This window comes from Schistocerca serialis, chromosome 6 (assembly GCF_023864345.2).
Source record: "Schistocerca serialis cubense isolate TAMUIC-IGC-003099 chromosome 6, iqSchSeri2.2, whole genome shotgun sequence".
NCBI classification, from domain to species: Eukaryota; Metazoa; Arthropoda; class Insecta; order Orthoptera; family Acrididae; genus Schistocerca; species Schistocerca serialis.
Window position 1 is genome coordinate 207,546,974 of NC_064643.1, and position 23,945 is coordinate 207,570,918.

Sequence of the window (23,945 nt, forward strand, 5' to 3'; positions counted from 1 at the left end):
GACTGAGAGTAATGGAAAAAAAGACAGCGATACTGCTTAGGCACGGATTTATTTTTCCCAGATTTTTGCGAATCGATACCTAGTTGCACTGAAAAGTTACTGATTATCGCCAAGACAGCGATTTTAGTTCGACACCAGATCTTTCTATGAGCTTGTACACTCTCGCACTTAGAGGTGCACCAGTACGTTGGAGCTGGCCATAGGAAGACGCCAGTGTCTGGCAAGAAAACTTTCCAGAATGGCCCTTCCAGAACTGCCGTAAAGAGACACAGTTAGGTTGGCCAAGAAAGGTAGTGTCATTTTGATTTGTCAGCTGTTTCCTCTGGAACTATAAGCTTTAAACAGCACACAAGGTGAGCAAGGTTTTCAGTTTTTGGGTTTTCTTCGAGAAGTCGACATGAGTTTTCAAGGTAGGCACAGTCATCCTCCGAACCACTTAGACCAGCAATGCAGGCGGCATGTTGTAGCGCTATCACTGATTGCTGAAACATCAGATGTGTAGGGAAGGCGACCAGTTTTCGAAGAGCAAAACCGTTTAACCATCTTGTCCCTTAGCTAGTCGTGAGACATCACTTAGTTATACTGTCATGACAGCTCGTAAGTACGATCACAACTGAACCATGAAGTAATCCATGCTGCCGCTCAGGTAACGCAAATGGTGTGATGCCATCGTATCATCGTTTAACAGAATTTCTCCCTCACTTGCATTCATTTTCTTATGTTTTTGAATGATTACTGTGTGTTCTTTGCTCCTGTAAACCGATCAATGACAATTGGTTGCTGGGGTCTCTCTTCAGAATTTTATATTTTCGTTCGCAACGTTAACCCAACACGCCACAGGGGCCAAGCTTCGTGGATTTACTCGGCAATTGAATGTCAGACAAAAGCCACACACCTCTGTAAATATTTCTTTGAAATGTTGTAGAAACAAGTCAGCGGATCTAAACGCTGGCTATTTTTAAAGACTGCTGGCTAGTTTTCACCTTAATCGTTGCTGTAGATGTATCACGTAATTCTACTCGTTTCACATGCACCAGCGATATTATTGCGTCAAGGGGCAACAATTTAACAATTCGCTGCAGTCTTGTTATCAAAATATCGCATCTGTGATCGTCAAGTGGATTTACTTTTCTGTTCGAAACTTTTTTTTTTAGCTAAATCCATTCAACCTGAAAAAAAACACGTCTGACTGATTTTTTCGTAGATGATGTTACTGATATTTGGGTGAAAATAAGTCTATTGTTTGGTGGCCGAGCGGTTCTGGCGCTACAGTCTGGAACCGCGCGACCGCTACGGTCGCAGGTTCGAATCCTGCCTCGGGCATGGATGTGTGTGTTGTCCTTAGGTTACTTAGGTTTAAGTAGTTCTAAGTTCTAGGGGACTTATGACCTCAGCAGTTGAGTTCCATAGTGCTCAGAGCCATTTAAGTCTGTTGTTATAACGTGAAATATGTTGGGAGATTCTTTATCATAGATAATTTTGAATCGTTATTTTGCATTTCATTAATAAACATTTTATGAATATAAAAATACATTCTTTGATATTCCAATTTCTTCTTTCAGCATTCTTGATTCCTTTTAAATGAAACCAGTATATTGGGCAAAATCAGTTTTGTTCTTTGAGATTTAATTCTGCCTATAAAACTGTCACATTTAGCCAAAAAGATACCTACCCGTCCACACTGCTTAAGAATTATTCATTGTTGATATCTACTAATTCAAATTTCCTACTTTAAATAAATAACACATTTATTGCTGGCCTCGTAGCCGCTCTTGAAAATAATACAGTATAACAAAATGACCTCTAATTGAGGATACCACTTTTTCTCTATCAAACAAAATTTTACCTTTCCATTTCAAACGCGATCTGTTAACTTTAATCTCATGCCAAAAACACACAACACAAATTCATCAGCTCAGACGCTACCCAATCTAGTTCAGGATAGATGAATGGCTGTAGTTTGCCGTACGTTACCGCAGAAATGTTAAAGATGTATGGCTCTCTAGGATATAAGTTTTCTCTAGACGTCAGACAATGGGCAATAACCCTCAACTTTCAATTAGACCAAACTGAACAGCGCATCGATACCTTTACAACAATACATTTCATTATTACGTCATATGAATATCATTGCAATTCTAACCAACTTAGTTCATCGTTTATATAATGATATGGCCGGCTTCGCTTCGCTCTCGAATTATGGCTAATGGCTACTTTACTACCCGCTGGACACTACAACAACACATTTCGTTCCAAGCAGCCATCCTGGCTGAACATCACATTTCGTTATTAGAGATAGGTTTACGTCTCTGAAAATCAACTTCATCTTTGCACACTGAAGAGTCAAAGAAACTGCTGCACCTGCATAATGGCGTGTAGAGCACCCTTGAGCACGCAGAAGTGCCGCAACACGACGTGGTATGAACTCGACTAATGTCTGAAATAGTTCAAAATGGTTCAAATGGATCTGAGCACTATAGGACTTAACATCTGAGGTCATCATTCCCCTAGAGCTTAGAACTGCTTAAACCTAACTAACCTACGGACATCACACACACCCATGCCCGAGGCAGGATTCGAACCTGCGACCGTGGCGGTCGCGCGGTTCCAGACTGTAGCACTTAGAACCGCTCGGCCACTCCGGCCGGCTCTGAAAGGGCGCTGGAGGGAATTGACACCAGGCATCCTGCAGGGCTGTCCATAAACCCGTAAGAGTACGAGGGGGTGAAGATCTCTTCTGAACAGCACACTACAAGGAATCCCAGATAAGCTCAATAATGTTCATGTCCGGGGAGTTTGGTGGCCAGCGGAAGTTCTTAAACTCAGAAGAGTGTTGCTGGAGCCACTCAGTAGTAACTCTGGACGTGCGGGATGTCGCATTGTCCTGCCGGAATTGCACAAGTCCGTAGGAATTCACAATCGACATGAATGGATACACGTGATCAGACAGGATGCTTACGTACGTGTCACCTGTCAGAGTCGTATCTAGACGTATCAGGGGTCCCATATCACGCCAACTGCACACTCCCCGCAGTTTTACAGAGCCTCTACGAGCTTGAACAGTCCCCTGCTGACATGCAGAGTCCATGGATTCATGAAGTTGTCTTCATACCTGTACACGTCCATCCGCTCGATACAATCTGAAACGAGACTCATCCGACCAGGCAACATGTTTCCAGTCATCAACAGTACAATGGTGCTGTTGACGGCCCAGGCGAGGCGTAAAGCTTTGTGTCGTGCAATCATCAAGGGTACACGAGTGGGCCTTCGGCTTCGATAGCCCATATCGATGACGTTTCGTTGAATAGTTCGCACACTGACACTTGTTGATGGCCCAACATTGAAAGCTGCAGCAATTTGCGGAATGGTTGCACTTCTGTCATACTGAACGATTTTCTTCAGTCGTCGTTGGTCCAATTCTTGCAGGATCTTTTTCCGGCCGCAGCGATGTCTGAAATTTGATGTTTTACCGGATTCCTGATATTCACCGTACACTCGTGAAACGGTCGTACGGCAAAATCCCCTCTTCATCGCTGCTTCGGAGATGCTGTTTCCCATCGCTCGTTCCCTGGCTATAACACCACTTTCAAACTCGCATAAATCTTGATAACCTGTCATTGTAGCAGCAGTAACCGATCTAACTGCGCCAGACACTTGTTGTCCTATACAGGCGTTGCCGATCGCAGCACCGTATTCCTTCTGTTTACATATCTCGGTACTTTAATACGCATACCTTTACCAGTTTCTTTGGCGCTGCATTATATACGAAATACGTGTAAAAGACATTTTCGATCCCTTTTTTTATCAAAGTAATAGAACTGATAATCCTTCCTTCCGTCTTCTTCGAGCATCAGCGGTGAGTTTGTATCATTCCCGAAATTCTGTGAAAAATAATAATAGGGCTACTGTTTGAATTATTTTGGTAGTGTAGTACGAAATCCTGCTTTCTGTTTTAATGAAGTTGGGTTTGTATAATTTTTAGCATGTAAATTAATTGGAAGAAGTCGGTTCAGTGAAGCGCCGATCGCGTGCCATTAGCGCGCTATCGTTTTCCCATTTGAACATTGTAAGTCGAACCTGCATCCTACGTTTTAAACGAAATCCAATTGTGATTATTACTACTATTGTTATTATTACTATGCTGAACAAAACCTTTGCACTGCCGATTAAAGATAATACCGTTTGTCAACAGCAAGCTTGCTGCTTTCCAGTGGCGACTGCTTGGCCTGAAGATAATTCTTGCGTGAGAGTGAAATTAAACTCATACTAGTGAAAAATCTGTTTGTGCCATATGAAAAAGGCAAATACCCTATCGTCAATTTTATGATTACATGTTTTCTTATCAGCAACGCAATGTATAATTTCTTGGATAACATTTTACTTTCATGAGCAATTTTAAAATAACAAAACCCTTACAGAGGAAGAAAGGCGATACTGTACACTGCTGATCGTTTCACCGGACCAAATTTATGTCAATTTTGTTTCAATATGTTATTACACATTCTTTTTCTCTGTTTCATATGTTAATGCACACTGTAAAATACTGACGTAAACATACCGAAACTGAAGAAAATGTGTCTTATTAGAAGGAAACAACATCAGACAAAGAATTTCAAACAATTTAAGAAGCAAATAGGAAGTGGAACTGCAATCAGTTATTGAAATTACGCAAATAAAAAAAAGTTTTGCATCACCCCTGTTCCCAGAACTCCTGAAGGTAGACATTGACTGTGGATATTCTATTACAGACACAGTGCCTTTGACTGTTCAGAGATGTCACTAAACCTGCCCAAAGATGTAAACAATCATGCATGAGCAGCGCCTATTAGACGGAGGGGTTCAGACAGCCAATCAGTTCCAGTCATTCCACCAGGAAGGAGGTACACGGCTCGTGTTGTTTGTAGTTTAACCATGCCTAGACCATCAGTACCGCGGTTCGATCGCGTCCGCATTGTAGCTTTGTCCCAGGAAGGGCTCTCAACAAGGAAAGTGTCCAAGCGTCTCGGAGTGAACCAAAGATTTATTGTTCGGACATGGAGGAGATACACAGAGATAGGAGCTGTCGAAGACATGCCTTGCTCAGGCCGCCTCAGGGCTACTACTGCAGTGGATGATAGCTACCTACGGATTATGGCTCGGAGGAACTTTACGGCAACGCCACCATGTTGAATAATGCTTTTCGTGCAGCCACAGGACGTCGTGTTACCACTCAAACTGTGCGCAATAGGCTGTATGATACGCAACTTCACTCCCGACATCCGTGGCGGGGTCCATCTTTGCAACCATGACATCCTGCAGCGCGGTACAAATGGGTCCAACAACATGCCGAATGGACCGCTCAGGATTAGCATCACGTTCTCTTCAGCGATGAGTGTCGCATACACCTTCAACCAGATAACAGTCGGAGACGTGTTTGGAGGCAACCTGGTCAGGCTGAATGCCTTGTACACACTGTCCAGCCAGTACAGCAAAGTGGAGGTTTCCTGCCGTTTTGGGGTGGCATTATTTGGGGCCGACGTACGCCGCTGCTGATCATGGAAGGCGCCGTAACGGCTGTGCGATACGTGAATGCCACCTTCCGACCGATAGTGCAACCATATCGGCAGCATAATGGCGACGCATTCGTCTTCATGGACGCCAATTCGCGCCCCCATCGTGCACATCTTGTGAATGACTTCCTTCGGGATAACGATATCGCTCGACTAGAGTGGCTAGCATGTTCTCCAGACATGAACCGTATCGAACATGCCTGGGATAGATGGAAAAGGGCTGTTTATGGACGACGTGACCCACCAGCCACTCCGAGAGATCTACGCCGAATCGCCGTTGAGGAGTTTGACAATCTGGAGCAACAGTGTCTTGATGAACTTGTGGATACTATGCCACGACGAATACAGGCATGCATCAATGCAAGAGGACGTGCTACTGGGTGTAGAGGTGCCGGTGTGTACAGCAATCTGGACCAACAGCTCTGAAGGTCTCGCTGTATGATAGTACAACATGCAATGTGTGGTTTTGATGAGCAAAATAAAGAGGGCGGAAATGATGTTTATTTTGATCTCTATTCCAATTTTCTGTACAGGTTCCGGAACTCTCGGAACCGAGGTGATGCAAATCTTCTTCATATTAGTGTATTTATCTTCATTATGATACAATGTATGAAGTAAGGACATGATTATGCGTATCATAATTGTTGCCAGTCGAACTAATTTTTCACGGCTCATTTTTTATTCAAAGTTTGAGTATATAAATTTGTTGGCAATTAACTGCAACATTCACGAAAATAAGTTTTACAAGATGGCTGACCTTGCGTAGCGAGTGCACGACATGGCACAGAGCTGTTAATGTCTTGTCACTGAGAAGTTCTCGTTCTGCAGTATTATTATTTGATTGCTTCTGTAAAGCTAACATGCGTGATTCACTCAGATAATTTCAGCCATCTACGTATTGTGGTAAATATAAGAAAATCTGTAAAAATGGAATCTGAAGAAAATAAATACATAGAATCATCTGCCGAAGGTAGCAAATTCGCTGGTAACGGCTATCGAAAATATTGACGCTTAACACGTGGCATGGAGTTGCAGTCTGAGAGCAAAGAAATTATTCCAGCAACTAATCGTACTCGAGAGCCATTTACAGCTCAATATGGAGGTTTAGAGGCAATGATAGAAGCGAATTTTGAACACTTCTCATCACAAAAAGATACTATGTGCTCTAAACAAGATACTATGTCGTCTAAACTGACAAAATTGTCAGCACATCTAGTAAACTTGTCATCGCAACAGAATGCTCTAAGAGCCGAAACTTCGGAGTTGAAAACATTATACCGTGGCATTTATGAGACTACAGAAAAATTAATAGTTGAACAATCTTATATAAAAGCATTTGTTCGGAAGCTAAGTGAGAAAGTAAATAATTTTGCAGCCGAAGAAGACGTTAACTTAAAGGAACAGTTTGACGTGCAGAGGGAAATTTTTTAAGGGGTTTTTCAATGTGGATTTCGGATAAAGACACCCACATCAATGAAAAATTAGATTCTGTATTATAACTTTATACATAATAGTTTGTTACTGAAGTGTTATGTGAGAGAAGTACTTCAGTGGACTCTGTTAAATCAGACTTTAATCAAATCAAAGTTAATAGAAGTAAAATTCCACCTGAATGGCAAGACAGTCGCTTCTCACATTACTAATAAGCAACAGGAATTGTCCGTTGTCAAAAGGGTAGTACATGACGTGCCACCCTATATTATTACGACATATAGTCCGGCAACATATTACACAATGTGTAGAGTTGACACAAATCATGATAGTCTGTCACCTAACCTTATGCCATATGGGCTGGGGACAGTCTCTTCTTTATGATACGTTCTGCTAGAAGAGAATCTATTGAAACACTTTTCACATCTCATAAGAAAAACGTCATCCTGTTGTGTTCATAAAATCTTTGAAGGGAGTCTTACCTAGGTCATGGTCAGCACAAAAGAAATTACATTTTACTACTGGCTTCATCCAAGGGGAAGCTGAGCTTTGTGCAAATGAAAAGACCAATAGCAGCCAAACTTATGAGCAATTTGAGAAAGCGCTAATATCGAAGTACTGATGAAATTGCATGCAGGAAAGACTCCACAGGGAAGTATTTAACCGAAACCATTTTATAGCACACGAGGCAACCTTCGAAATTATTTCGGATAGTACTGAAATGAAATTAAATATTGGGCTGAACCTATTTCGCACAGGTATGTGTTATGAATACTTAAATGAACGTTACATCTGGACATAAGAGCAAAGTTAGTCCACGTTCCAGAGAAAACTTAGAAGACTTTGTATCCATACTAATTTCTATTGATTTAATACATGAGGATTCTAAAGTGATAATGACAACATAATGGTGGCATGGGTCAGTCTACTCTGCCGCGCACGCAATTCTACAGTCACGGCAGATCAAGTGACCACTGCGCTAACTTCATCATGCAGCCAGCGAAGATTCCGCTAGATAGTACTCAACATGCTAACCAAGGTCTGCCAAACGCTAACAAAAAAAAAAAAATCTGATAATAGGTACCACCCAAGCTACTATAGTAACGGCGTAGGTCAACGGCATGGAAACAACAATAATCAGTGGCATTCCAACACGAGAAACCACAATCAGTTAAATACAAATAGTTATCACCAGCGAAGTGGTCCAGTACAAAACCATTGCATGAAGTGCGAGTGTGGAATCCAATAGTTAATTTTATTGTCACGACAGAAGAATCCCGTCCGACTATGACTCATTCAGCAAACTAGAACCGACCGCATTATGTCCTCCAATGATGGTCGCGGGATGGTTTGGAGGCAGAAAACGCAGTTCAGCGAACCTGTTAAGAAATAAGGAAGAAACAAACATTAGAGTTAGGTAATGACCTTTGTAAATGCTGTGACCAATATAAAAATATAGTTGAGACCACTGTTCATGCTATTGTGGGAAAAGTTCGGACCACTGCTGTTATTGACGCAGGCGTTCCTTTGACGTGATATCAGCGACTCTGTTTAATAAGATTAGTGTTGTTACGAGGGTACATTCTCACCCAAAACAGAACTGCAAAATTACTGGAGTAGCCGGTACCAGTTTGTGACATGTTAAAGAGCACATGCATGTTGAGGTAATTATAGAAAATGGAGCCGTAGTCTGCCCAGTTCTAGATGTAAATGGAATAATAGTCGAATAAATGTTTTGTCATGGAATTTCTGAGGAAGAGTGACACAAAAATAGACCTCCTCAGGCAAGTGCTATCTTAGTATCGATGATGGAGATATTGTTATAGTTTCGATGACGTCAAAAGGTTAACATGGTAGATTCTGTCAAGGCACAATAGTCAAGTTTTTGAAGATGAAAGTATAACAAATTTGCAGCCAACCTTCTCACTGTAGTACTGTGCAGAATTAACAAACAGCACATATGTGACAAAGTGGTAGTATCATCAAACATTAAGTAACGACTAAAAGAACAGTTATTGAAGTATATACGCAGGTGTCATACGAACTTTCCAATATCACGTGGAAGTAATTCGAAGCAGAACTTATTGCCAAAACTCTTAACCATCCCAAGGACAAAACGGGAAGCGATTACCAAAGAGAGATGACAAATGTTGTCACCTCGTTGCAACTCTTCATTAGCAGTAGCTAAACATCGTGGTAATGTCAGCCTTGTACTAGGAGCATCGGCTGTTAATCAAATCATTGTCCCAGTTTATTTTAGTAAATCGAAATTATTTTACGCCAATTATTTTAAACTAATCAGAATTTCTCATGAAGAAACCTTCTTCTAGGTCTACCGTAGAACCAGTCAAATAAAGGGACTATGTTCTCATCATGATCTTAATGAATATCTGCATTAATGATTGATCTGATCTATCTTTCACTAATGTGTGTGAGTACATGAGTAGTTATTTAATTATTATCAATGAACTTAAAGTAGTAGGAGAAAACCAGTGAATGGAAATTACTTTACACCGATCCTTTTAAAAAGTCAGAATTCCTCATGAAGAAAGCTGCTTGTTGGCCTACCCTAGGACTAGTCAAATAAAGGGACTAAGTTCTCATCATGATCTTAAAAAACATCTGCATCTGGAGACTGATGACATCAGAAGTTAAGTCGCATAGTGCTCAGAGCCATTTGAACCATTTTGAACTTAGAATACTAGGAGAAAATCTTGGAACCATATTTACACATACAGTGCGCATGGATTAGAAGACGTTTCTGTGATCAGTACCATTTTTACTTAAACACTTACTGTATGTGGACAACATTAATGACTAGGGCATAGAATAAGCAATCTGTGCTACAATATTCACATGCATCAGATGAACTGAATACAATTCTTGTAATACGGCGGTCGAACCCCCCTCCCACACGGGACCTCCCGGCCAACAATGGCATACGATCATTTCATTTTTTCTTTTTTTGTAATTGTATCACACGAATTATAAATTTTAGTATTTCTTAAGTGACTGTGCGCCCGTCTGCAAGACTCCCTTTTGTCATGAATGCGTGGACCCATGAAGTGAATATTTATTCACATCTTAAGGGCTATAGGCCCTTGGCGCTGTAATAAATGTAAGCTTCTAGATCAGTGCAACAAAAAGAGATACAGCCATTTAGCTCACATATTTTTATAATGGCACACTCACTCATCAAATCCTATAGGGTACTACCCGTTGCCACAGAAGAATGGAATTTAGCAAGAGGCAAGGTTTCACACTACAACCAAGAAGAAAAAAACCCGAAAACTGTAAATTTGTGAATATATTACACGAAAAAGAAATTTTCCTTCGTTATCAGACTGTCTGTCTCGTTATCAGACTGTCTGTCTGTCCGTCCGTCTGTTGAGACCCATTTTTCTCGGGAAGGGGTAGGTGTATGAAGCTGAAATTTATACTACATACTAAGGTTTATGGTCCCTTGGCGGTATAATAAACGTTAGCTTCCTGGTCAATGCATTCCAAAGGTACGGCCATTTACGTTACATACTCTCATACCCGCAAACTGACTCATCAAAACGTATGGTGTATTTCCCGTCGACCGAGAATCACTAAATTTGACAGTTCCAAGCTTCAAAGCACAAGTAACGGAAAAAATCCGAAAGAAGTATTTCTTATGTTGTTATGTATCCAACGTCAAACTTGAAATTAAAACAATCTCTCCTTGCGTGATGTTTGACTTCTACCAATTTGAACCAATGTGCCTGAATGGAGAACTACTGATTATCGTAAAAACGCTCGTCTGCATCTTGTGTGGAGGTAATATCAGCCTTGGACTAGAAGCATTATCAAATCATTATCCCAGTTCATTTTAGTAAACAGATATTACTTTACACCGATCCTTTTAAAATAATCAGAATTCCTCATCTAGAAAGCTGCTGTTGGCCTACCCTAGTACCAGTCAAATAAAGGGACTATGTTCAAATCATGATCTTAATGAATATCTACATTAATGATTGATCTGATCTATCTTTCACTAATGTGTGTGAGTACATGAGTAGTTATTCGTTTATTATTAACGAACATAAAATAGTAGGAGGAAACCAGTGAATGGAAACTACTTTGCATTGATCCTTATGAATATTCAGAATTCCTCATGAAGAAAGCTGCTTGTTGGCCTACCCTAGGACCAGTCAAATAAAGGGACTAAGTTCTCATCATGATCTTAAGAAATAACTGCATTAATGATTGATCTGATCTATCTTTCACTAGTTTGTGTGAGTACATAAGTAATTAGTCGTTTAATATTAATGTACTTAAAATAGTAGGAGAAAATCGATGAACCATATTTACATATACAGTCCACACGGATTAGGAGACGTTTCTGTGAGCAGTACTATTTGTACTTAATCATTTACTGTATGTGGATAACATTAATGACTAGTGCATAGAATAAGCAGTCCATGGTACAATATTTACCTGTATCAGATGAACTGAGTACTGGGTACTGTCCTGGCCGTATCATACAATGTCTGACATACATCTGTAAATAATAGCAAGTAAGAACATACATCAAAGGCATATTCTTAACGTTAGTGTGTGTCTTGTATAGACTATAATTTAGGGCACTGAAGGATACCTGGCATAGTATTCCACAAGGTCAGTGTACAGAGTCATTACTTGAACAAAGAATTTCCATTGCCTTTGGTAGTTCATGGAGTTGCCTTGTTGCTATCTGATTTAAATTTGCTATACCCGAGTCCACAAGGAAGAGGATATTTGTATATAAATCTAGATAATTTATTCTATCGCTTTCCGTAGTATTAAGTATTTAGCTGTAAGCAGCACCAATTTGTCTGTCTTTCCTAGTAAGTTAAAGCTAAGTCAACTCAGACCCTTGGGACCTGAGGGAAATGCTTTGATTACTGCTCGGTTTATACGTATGTAATATAACATAGTATTGCAATATGAGGATGAAATTTTGAATTTGTATAAATGGCATTCAATGTCCTATGGATAATAATATTAATAAATGTATGTAGACTTTGAACAATTACATTCAACTTAGCACTTTGCAAATACTGAGTGAATATTTTGCTCTGATCAGAGCAAACACACCACCCATTTCCATATGCTAAATGAAATTTCGCCCTTAGATTCAGTTTTAATACTAAATACCAAAGGTGAGATACTAAACAATATCGATGTTTCACTAGCTTACACCACAGTCGTAAAAACAATGGTACTTCATGGAAACCTGTTTCTTGCTGTGAATTGTGCGTAAAATTCTCACAGAAATATGTACGCGTCAGTCCTGTAAATTTCTTACTTGTACTCTATTTCACCAGAATATTGCGATATTTGGGGGTGCCATTGACGCATGTGTTTGCGAGAAATAAGTACTGGAAGACTGAAATCCAGCGAACTATGTTGTAAAAAAAGTTTTTGTAATTTCTGAATGAGCCGTAATACAATAAGACACTGGTTAGCAAAGTGTGATGCTAGTGCGTACAGAAATGGACAACGAACTAGTACACCAACATAAAACCCGTAGATAATCTTCCCTTACCTGAGTAGAGATTAGCAAACTGCTTTCATGATCATGCTGCTGCGCGGAAGATTAGAATCCTCTCTGAATGTTGTGAGAAAGTTGTGTCTGCGCTGGAGCTCACTACGTAGCTAGTGATAGCACATTACAATAGCCCCACCTCTGTAGCTGACCATCTTGTTGCCACGGGATGTCACTCCATACATAAATGAAACAGAGGACTGCATCTGTATTAAAAAATTAGCATATCAGCATTAGTATAAATAATACTAGCCCAAAAACCTGGCGTTGCTCAGGTACTTCTTGAAAAAATGCATCCATAGTCTTAACACGCAGCACCTGGACTTGTGCTTAATCTTTATGACGTCGTATCTCATTAATTTTATGTGGTATAGGGATATAATATAGTAAGTATATTCAGCGATATATGTAGTTAATGTCGGCGAAATTTATTGCGAGTAGAGATAGCAGCAAAGTATTAATAAACTTAAACGTCATGCATGATTCGGCAGTTTTTCAGGCATCTCACTGTTTATGACGCCATACCTCCTGAGCTGTGTATCGTACAGTGACGTAATAGAGTAGGTATATTCACAGATATATGTGGCACTGTTTGTGAAATTTTATTGCGACTAGAGTTAGTAAAAAAAAAAAACAACTCCGCCTTTACAGCCCATGAAGGCCCAACGGTACCGACTGGCCGCCATGTCATCCTTAGCGCACATGCGTCACAGGTTGCGGATATGGAAGGGCATGAGGTGAGCACACCGCTATTCCGGTCGTATGTCAGTTTACAGGACCGGAGCCGCTGCTTCTCGATCATTTAGCTCCTTAGTTTACCTCACAAGGGCTGGGTGCACCCCGCTTGCCAACAGCGGTCGGCAAGCCGGATGGTCACCCATCCAAGTGCTAGTCCATCCCGACAGCGTTTAACTTCAGTGACCTGACGGTGTTACCACAGCGGCAAGGCCATTGGCAAAAGTGATAGTAGCAAAGAAGTAATAAAGTTAAACGTCATGCATGATGCGGAGTTTTTGACGCATCTCATTGTTTTTGACGACACATCTCCCGCACTGTAGTTTGTACAATGATATACTCTAACAGTTACTTTCAGTGACGTATGTGTATATTGCCTATAAAAAGTGTCGTGGATGAAGCTAGCAGCAAAGAGGAAATAAATTATAACGTCATGTCTCACGCTATCAGCAAGCGCATACGAAGAAATCACAAAGAATATTAATTCAGTTTTATCTCCATTGTTAACGCTTAACGATAACGCAAAGGCAACTGCTAACTATTATGGATACTGAATGATGTGAAAATTCGAGCGAACAGTAGCTTTGAACAAGTGTGTCAGAGAAACTATCATCAGAAACTGAAATTCGCATTACAAATCACGAGCGCGTTGTGCCGTGTTATCTATTACCCGACGTGGCGTCAACCATGGATATGTGTCCGCCGTACTGCGCAAGCGCTGTCTGATACGGCAGGTGTATACATTTCTCCACCCACTTGGCGAGTTACAAAATTGGCAAGTTGCAACATTTAAAAAAAAATGCATGCATTGTATCTTAGCAGTTAAAATTTTGACATTGTACTTCTTTCGGTGTATTCTACCTGTGTAAAAAATTTCGATGCTGGTTTTAACATGTGGGATAGTACAGTTCTCTTTAATATTCTTCGCAGTCTTTCGGAAGGCGTTCTTGCACTCCTGACTCAGGTCTAGCTCACAGGATTCCACTGTAAGTTTTTGACTGCAAATTGTGGAAACCATGTATCCATCCGGATGACCGAGCGCGCTAATGCGCCGCTTCCGACGCACGGGGAGGCGAACCTGCTCCGCATCTAATCGACCTCCCGTATTAACGACGAGGCTTGGTGAGCCGGTCAGCCTGCACGAGGTTTCTAGGCGATTTTCCACTTCCGGCTATGTCAGTGATTCCTAATCTGGAGGTAAATAACCCCTCAGGAGTAGAATAGCATTTTATGAGCGGTGAAGACAGAAGGGTTCAGCTGTGTTCCTGTCACGAAGCTAAACTAGTTTTAAGAGATTATTACTGTTATTTAAGAGATTATCATTATTTCGTAAGGCTGTATCACTGATTACGTAAGTTACTAATATTTATATATTTTTTAAAAACACACTTGCATTAACATGTGACAGTAAGTTGTGGAGGTTAAAGCAAATGAAACGATATATGTGCTTAAATATGACAATTTTTTTCCGAGATTTAGCTAGTTCCTGCAATAAATCAGAGATTTTAGTATTTGCTTTGCAACAATTAATGAACGAAGTGAGGCCGGCCGGAGTGGCCGAGCGGTTCTAGGCGCTTCAGTCTGGAACCGCGCTGCTTCTACGGTCGCTGGTTCGAATCCTGCCCCTGGCATGGAAGTGTGTGATGTTCTTAGGTTAGTTAGGTTTAAGTAATTCTAAGTTCTAGGGGACTGATGACCTTAGATGTTAAGTCCCATAGTGCTCAGAGCCATTTGAACCATTTGAATGAAGTGACAGCACAACACAGCAGTAACTATTTAATGACTACTAAACTACTGTAGGGCCTACACATTATTATTATTATTCTTTACTTTCTCAGACGTTATGTCTGGTAAAAAATGGAAAGTGACGCGGACCTTGATCAAGCGTCACTTCCTTTTAACTGTATGGTATGTGTTATATTGCATTTAGGAACTTTCGGGTAATTGAACATGTATCAATAATTACTGATTTCTGTAGTTGTATATATAAGTTTGGATGTAGCTGTATTGCATTGATGTACTGGTGGATATTGTGTGGTATGACTCCTGTAGTTGATAGTATAATTGGTATAATGTCAACTTTATCCTGATGCCACATATCCTTGACTTCCTCAGCCAGTTGAATGTATTTTTCAATTTTTTCTCCTGTTTTCTTCTGTATATTTGTTGTATTGGGTATGGATATTTCGATTAGTTGTGTTAATTTCTTCTTTTTATTGGTGAGTATGATGTCAGGTTTGTTATGTGGCGTTGTTTTATCTGTTATAATGGTTCTGTTCCAGTATAATTTGTATTCATCATTCTCCAGTACATTTTGTGGTGCATACTTGTATGTGGGAACGTGTTGTTTTATAAGTTTTTGTTGTAAGGCAAGCTGTTGATGTATTATTTTTGCTACATTGTCATGTCTTCTGGGGTATTCTGTATTTGCTAGTATTGTACATCCGCTTGTGATGTGATCTACTGTTTCTATTTGTTGTTTGCAATGTCTGCATTTATCTGTTGTGGTATTGGGATCTTTAATAATATGCTTGCTGTAATATCTGGTGTTTATTGTTTGATCCTGTATTGCAATCATGAATCGTTCCGTCTCACTGTATATATTGCCTTTTCTTAGCCATGTGTTGGATGCGTCTTGATCGATGTGTGGCTGTGTTAAATGATACGGGTGCTTGCCATGTAGTGTTTTCTTTTTCCAATTTATTTTCTTCGTGTCTGTTGATGTTATGTGATCTAAGGGGTTGTAGAAGTGGTTATGAAATTGCAATGGTGTAGCCGATGTATTTATATGAGTGATTGCTTTGTGTATTTTGCTAGTTTCTGCTCGTTCTATAAAGAATTTTCTTAAATTGTCTACCTGTCCATAATTATTATTATTATTATTATTACTATTGGCAGTAGACAAACACAGAGCACTGACACCCTAATCTCTCCCAATTTCTATCAGTTCAGGAGGCCAGCAATCAAGCGATTCACTCGTATTTTAATTTTGTTGATAATAAACGATGGTGCAGGGCATGAAGCAAGTGTCGAGAGGGACTGGAATGGTACAGAGAAGCATGTCTTGTAACAAGTTTATACCCTCTATGAGTCTATGTAGTTAGTTTGCTTTCTTTTGTGAGAAGGAGATTAGCGCAATGCACTGAGAATTTCTTCATCAGTCTAGAAGAAATGGTTGTTGGAAACAAACATTAGCAAATGTCTCCTTGACTCATTAGTTCGTGGTTTAATGAAATACCAACAAAAATCAAATGTCATTTTCCTTAAGTCATTTTAAAATAAGAGTTCGAAAGTTTAGGTGTTAATGCTAATGCTAATGGTGGTGGTGGTGGTTGTGGGGGAGGGGGGGGGGTTGTGCTGCATCCGACCGCCAACCACTCAAATACTGCCTCATCCTATGTAATAAAGCCGATATCGAAGCAAAAACGGTAACGGACAAAAGAAGAAGAAAAAGAAGAAGAAGAATTACGGAAACCATACCTGTTGCCAAATGTTACTAATAATTTTGACTGTAGCCCTATCAACTGCAAGTTTACATGACTTGTGATATTTCAGGGTCTGCTCTATAGGGTGTAACAAAAATGAACGACAAAAATTGGAGGACACATTCCTCATATGTAGACGAAGAAATTATGTTCTATGCACGTGGGTCTGGAAACGCTTTGTTTCCGCGTTACAACTAATTTTATCCAACTCATTAATCACGAACAACACACTCGAGACGAACGCACCGGCGTTCTTTCTTACAGGAGTTGTCCAGTGTGTCTTTCGTGGGCATTGATACACGAATCAACCCGCCAGACAGTCATGTGGTCAACATTCAGTGTTGCAGCTGCATGTCTTGTACTGACACTAGTTTTGTCGTCATCTGACGAAGAAATGCCGCTTCCAGTTTCGGTGTCTTCGTCCTTCTAGGCGTGCCCCGTACGTAAGTATTAGGCCTAAAAGTATACCTGTCGGGGCGCCTTCGTCCTGGAAATCTCTCCCGTAACAAATGACGAGCGCGAGCACCGTTGCCGTCACCTAATACGTACATCAAATGGGCGTTTGCCATCTTTGCATTTCTGTACGTTGCCATTGCACGAGCTAGGTCTGTGATTGGCCGGCTGGGGTGGCCGAGCGTTTATAGGCTCTTCAGTCTGGAATCGTGCGACCGCTACGGGCGCAGGTTCGAATCCTGCCTCGGGCATGGATGTGTGTGATGTCCTTAGGTTAGTTAGGTTTAAGAAGTTCTAAGTTCTAGGGGACTGATGACCTCAGCTGATAAGTCCCATAGTGCTCAGAGCCATTTGAACCATTTTTGTCTGTGATTGACTATGTAGTAACTCGTGTCCTTGGAAAGGTCGACCTGATTGGTGGAACAGCTGATGTTGCCTGTAAACAAGAAATGACGTACGTCGCACCGCAACAGGGACGTATAAAAAAAACACTGGCGGTACACAACGTAACCAGACGTCACCAAGAGTGCTAGTCCTCCACGCTTCTAAAGTTCCATTCTTGTATATTTCCCAAGGTTAATGAGTAGGAGGAAATGAGCTGTAACACGCAAGCAAAGCGTTTCCAAACCCCTGTTCATGTAACATAATTTCTCCATCTGTGTGTGAGTGATGTGCCCTGCAATTTGTGCCTTAAATTTTTGTTACACACTGTATAAGCAGCTACAAGATTTCTTTTTGGGCCTCAGTTAGAAAATACACTCTAAGAAAGTGGCAGTCAAACTACGACCCGTGGGACGCATGCGGTCCGAATCAAATATTCGTGCGATCCTCCTTAATCACCAGTATTTTATAATAATACTCTTATCGCATCTAACAGCGGAATCCAAAAAAAGTCCACTAGCCTTAAGAGCGTTTTAAGAGAGTAATTTCAGGCACAGTTACAAACAAAAATACTTACAGTGACAGTACTATTTGAAGATGAGCTTCACTTTTTCTAAATTAATTGGCTTTCGGAACGTGCCATACAGCCATATTAACACTGCAAATATTATATTACTGAATACAGCTAGTTTCGACAATTCAGAGTAGACATTAGTTTAAGTCAGATCCTGGTAAGAAGCTACATGGGCTTAACACAGGACTGATACCGACATGAAACAAGTTTTAAAAAATGATTCTGAGCACTATGGGAGTTAACTTATGAGGTCATCAGTCCCCTAGAATTTAGAACTACTTAAACCTAACTAACCTAAGGACATCACACACATCCATGCCCGAGGCAGGATTCCAACCTGCGACCGTAGCAGTCGCGGGGTTCTAGACTGTAGCGCCTAGAACCGCTCAGGCACCCCGGCCGACAAACAGGTTTTACAACCACAGCATACTGAAATGTGTAAACAAGACGAAAATGTAACACAGGATACCCAGAGGTAGTTGCTATAAAAGTATTACTGGTAACACAATAAAGAATGATAAATCTCCGTTTGTACAGATTTGATATTTTCCTAATTTAGTCCCTATTAATGACTAACAATAAAATTTTCCTTTTTATATCGTGCAAGAAATGTTTTAAAAACAGCGGGTAGAGAGAATTTAATATTTGTGCGGTTCTGTAAGTACCATCTTCATAAAACAGGAGAATACTTAACAATAAACCAGATTTGAGTTTTACAGTTATACGTATAGTTACACCAGTTCTCATACACACAAATATAGGAGCTACATAGTGTTATTTATTTAGATTCTGGGCGCTCCATAGTCTGAGTAGAACCTGAGAATGTAATCAGTTAATTAAGTTTTGGCCTCCCCCAGGCATTCTAATTACCAGGAGCATTAGATTAGCAGCACAGCGATGTTGACACTGTTGACGAACTTGTATAGTTGTTTTACGTTGCTATTTCGTTGGATACTAACAAGGTTTGGAGCCTGCTCGGAAACTGATAACCAGGAGACCGAAGATTACTTGCAAATACGTTTATGTGACACATGCCGCTTCCGAAGACATCGTAGAAATACATGGTTTGGATCTTTTTCCTCTCCTCAAACACAGTGGCGTGGCGTTTAGGTTGAGTCAATAAAGGGGTTTGTTGAACTTCCAGTGATTACGTTTCAGCTGTGCTATAGCTGTCGTGAAGCTCATCGATGTTTGTGTCTTATTATACCGTGGTACTCTTGAAATCGTGGGATGAATTAGGGCGTAGTGTCAGTCGTTGATTCTAGATGTCCACGGTCATTGCTCTTGCCAGTAGAGTACATTTGCTTTTTGAGCAAGGTCATCGTATCTGTGAGAGGGAGTTTATCACTATTAAGAGCTCCATGCAGAGATTCCTGCTTTGTTAGGGCATCTGTTTTTTCATTTCCAGGTATTCCAGAGTGGCCTTTCATTCACACAATAGCGATGCTGCGATGTTTCCTCTCCACCCGAAACGCAACGCTGGCAACTGTAGCAACTCTGGGATCGTCAAAACTACACTGCTGGCCACCGTAAATGCAACACCCTGAAGGAAGCATCCGAATCAAGTGAAATTTACACCATGGGTTTGCAGCGATGAGATATGCAACTGATTAGAATTTCAGCGCAGACGCACATCACGCGCGCCTGTGGCGCCACCTCATAGCGCCATTTAAGGCTTGGCGATTTCGACGAGTGTACGTTCGGCACGTGTGTTTACCTTGTGGTTGTTTCACAAGACGATCAGTTATGCCTCGTAGACAACAGCGAACATCGTTTGATCAAGTATCCGAGTTCGACAGAGGAAGGATAGTGGCTTACCGAGATTGCGGATTATCATACAGAGAAATCGCTAGTCGTGTTGGACGAAACCAAACAACTGTAATGAGGATATGTGACCGTTGGATGCAGGAGGGTACGACGGACCGACGTGGTCGATCGCATTCACCTCGGTGCACCACTGCACGTGCTGATAGGCAAATTGTGCGCATGGCAGTGACGGATCGCTCAGTGACATCCCGAACCATAGCACAGCACATTGCGCCTGTAACGCATCATCCAGTGTCTGCGCGTACCATTCGACGCCGTTTACAGCAGAATGGTCTGTCCGCAAGACGTCCATTGCTTCGTCTACCATTGACGCAGAACCACAGACGTCTCCGTCGCCAATGGTGTGATGACAGACGGATGTGGACGGCAGAATGGAATGACGTTGTCTTTACTGACGAGGCACGCTTCTGTCTGCCACGATGGTCGGATTCGAGTGTGGAGACACCGTGGAGAGAGGATGCTGGACAGCTGCATTATGCACCGCCACACTGGTCTTGCACCGGGTATTATGGTATGGGGCGGTATTGGATATTACTCTCGCACGCCTCTAGTACGCATTGCCGGTACTTTAAATAGCTGGCGCTACAATCCGAGGTGCTGGAGCCAGTTGTCCTTCCTTACCTTCAGGGCTCGGCCACAGCCATATTTCAACAGGATAATGCGCGACCACACGTGGCACGCATTGTCCAAAGGTTCTTCGTCAGTAACCAGACTGAAGTGCTTCCCTGGCCGGCTCGCTCTCCGGATCTTTCGCCGATAGAAAACATGTGGTCCATGGTTGCTCAACGAGTGACCCAGATTACATCCCCAGCTGCCACACCAGATGATCTTTGGCAACGTGTGGAAGCTGCTTGGGCTGCTGAACCCCAGGAACACATCCAACGCCTCTTTGACTCAATGCCGAGACGTGTGGCAGCGGTGATCTCCAACAATGGCGGCTACTCTGGCTACTGATTCTGGCAGGAAGCACATGTCACAGACGTCTGTAAACGTAATCATTTGATACTTGGTCAACATGCTATCTACAAAATAAATTTTGTTGTGCTACCTCTTGTCTTTCTTGGTGTTGCATTTACGGTGGCCAGCAGTCTATTACGATGGTTTCTAATCGCTTGTAGAGCAGACATACTGTTAGAGACGATGACTATTGTGTCTGCTGTGGTCATTCGTGCGACCAGTATGGCTTCCAGAATGGCAATCAGCTTGTCTGTCATAATAATGTAGTGTGGATCCAGCTTGTACAGACCTTGCCATTTGCTTCGTGGTACCCAATAAACACTACCAGAGCCTTCACTAGACTTGGACCCATTTGTACTCCACACGCACTCTTCGTAATAGTGAGACAGGAATCCCATTGGGAATTGCGTTAGTTGGGTTCTGGTTTTGAAGCGTTAAACTGGTCCTGGATTCACTGTGCAGAATCGACGTTTCGTACAGACTGTTGCAGTGTGGTAGAGAAGGGCTTACCCATACTCGGTGCTTTAATGCCTGCATTTCCGTGTATTCAGCAGCGACGGCTGGAAGTTGTAATGTTGATGCATTAATTTGTTCTGAAAGCGGTGCTGATATTCAAGACCATAAAAGCGGGTTAAAAGCTGTGAGCTATCTGGGGATGTTAACCTTGCATTACTGAGCAACTGTTTCACCAGGTATCCAGTCCGGCTTACCAAAATCCCAACCAGACTAACATTAATTATAATCTTTTAGTAGTCATCTTACGATAACCGGTTGATATATATATATATATATATATATATATATATATATATATATATAAAGACAATTTAAATAAAAAGATATAAATCAGTTTATATTTGCACATTTATTTTAACATTGATCATTGTTCCGTTAAAATTTCAGCATATTAAACTTGATTATTAACTAAACTGGTGCCTTATTTAAGATTGTGAAAATGTGAGTTTGCAATCTTACGGAACACATCAAATAGGGAGCCAAGATTGGGAGACTGCATACACCACTGCGTTCATAAAATAACATACGAAGAATGTTGAAACATATGCAAGAGGAAATTAACCACAACCAACCGATTCAATTTTCACCCAAAGAAGTTACGTTCGTACTGCAATCCTGCCCGTCATGAAATTACCACACACTAGTATACTAAATTCATACTAACTGTCTGTGAAATCTTCCCGAAAAGAATAGCTGAGGGCTACGTTGATGATTACATTACATGCTTCACGTGGTCAACTTGGTTTACACAAAGAGTGTAACTCCACAATAATTTTGATAATTAAAATAAATTATATCGAAACACAAATTACAAAAGAAAAACCTCGAACTGCTTACTATCATGTTACTATTAACCTGATGGGTCAAACAATTGCATAAGCACGTGATATTGGTCTCACACCACGTGGGTTGAACATTCGCATTTAAGATTGATGATCTTAGCTAGAGTTACGGATCATCCACACATGGTTCCACTTTACTCACAAAGTAGTGACAAAGTAACTACTGGAAGATATTCTGAACTTCACACTCGACTTACACTGCATTGCAATTTAAGATAACATTAGATATTTTAGATCTAAACCTGAAATAAAGGTGATTAAATTTTCAGTTAGGCTGAACCTAAGAAGTCCTTTGTCCTACGGACTTAGCAGAGACGCGCTTAGCCGGAGATCTTACCACTTCAGACGCTCGCCGCGGACAGACTGCCGTGGGCCCCTACCGAGGGTGCTTCCAGATACAAAACGGAAGTGACCAGAAAGGCAGCTTCCTATATCAACATGACAAGGGATGGACAGGACCATACTAAGAATAGAAACCTCTTTGCTTTTAGAAAGCGTAGCTATCTGTTCCGACGTTGGTCCTACTGTTCTCTAGCAGACAGACTTGTCTGCTACCATCAAACATGCAACTAGAAATACATTTGCTCATTCATCCTCTAACACAGAAAGGAAGGGGGATGACAGTATCTTATCATATACAGTATATAAAAGAAAGCGGATGTAGGTTCCGTATGAGACTGTGTGACATGAATTACATATAAACTGTGTTTTAAAGTGTAGTAGTGTGACAGATCGTTCTTGATTATGTGTAAAAGTAACACGTTCCACTGCTCAGTCTCCTCCCAGATAGAGTCAGAAGCACCACAGTAAATTTAGAAGTGGAATGTATGCCGTAAATGACAACAGATTTAAGAAATTAACATGAAAGGAATCCAACAGAGACCTTTCAAAGTTGTTTATTTAGCCAATATCTCCTGCAAACAAAGTAGGCTGTTAATTTTAGGGGTTTTTCGTCAAGAGGCTCATATTAATCGAAACAGAGTCGCAGGAGGAATTTCTTCCAGATGAATATTCGTCGCACCTTTGACGGCGGTTCATTCGCTTCAACGAGTAATGCAACGGTTGGGGTCGACACCAAAACCCCAGTAACTACTCCCAGCCTTTGTACTGCATAGTGTCGACTCTGTGGAACGTGCTGTCTGGTACTGATCCGCAGCATAGCTGTCCGTAATCAATGTGTGTCCCTAGTAGGGACTCGTATAAAGTCATCGTTTTTCGCCATCAGGGCTGCACCATACTCCAGTCATAGTTCTGATGAGATTATAGGCTTTCCCACATCTGGTAATGATACGTGGGACATGAGGAGCTCATCTTAGTCTGTCATCCATAATCATCCCAAGATGCTGAGTTATTTCCGCAACTGGAAAAGTATGTGGCCCAGTATACTGTTTGAGGAAACGGAATCCTATGGCGAGTAAAGATCATAAGAACAGACTTGCTACCAGAGATTTCGAACCCACTTTCTGCGTACCAGTCACACAGACACATGAGAGCAGTGTGCATTTTCAGATGACAGGACTGAAGAGTACTGGCTTCACAATATATGCATGCATCATCTGTGTACTGTAATATTTCCATGTCACTAGCAAAGTGGTCATGAAGGTCTGCAGTATAGTGACTGAATAATAAAGGAGCCAAGATTGA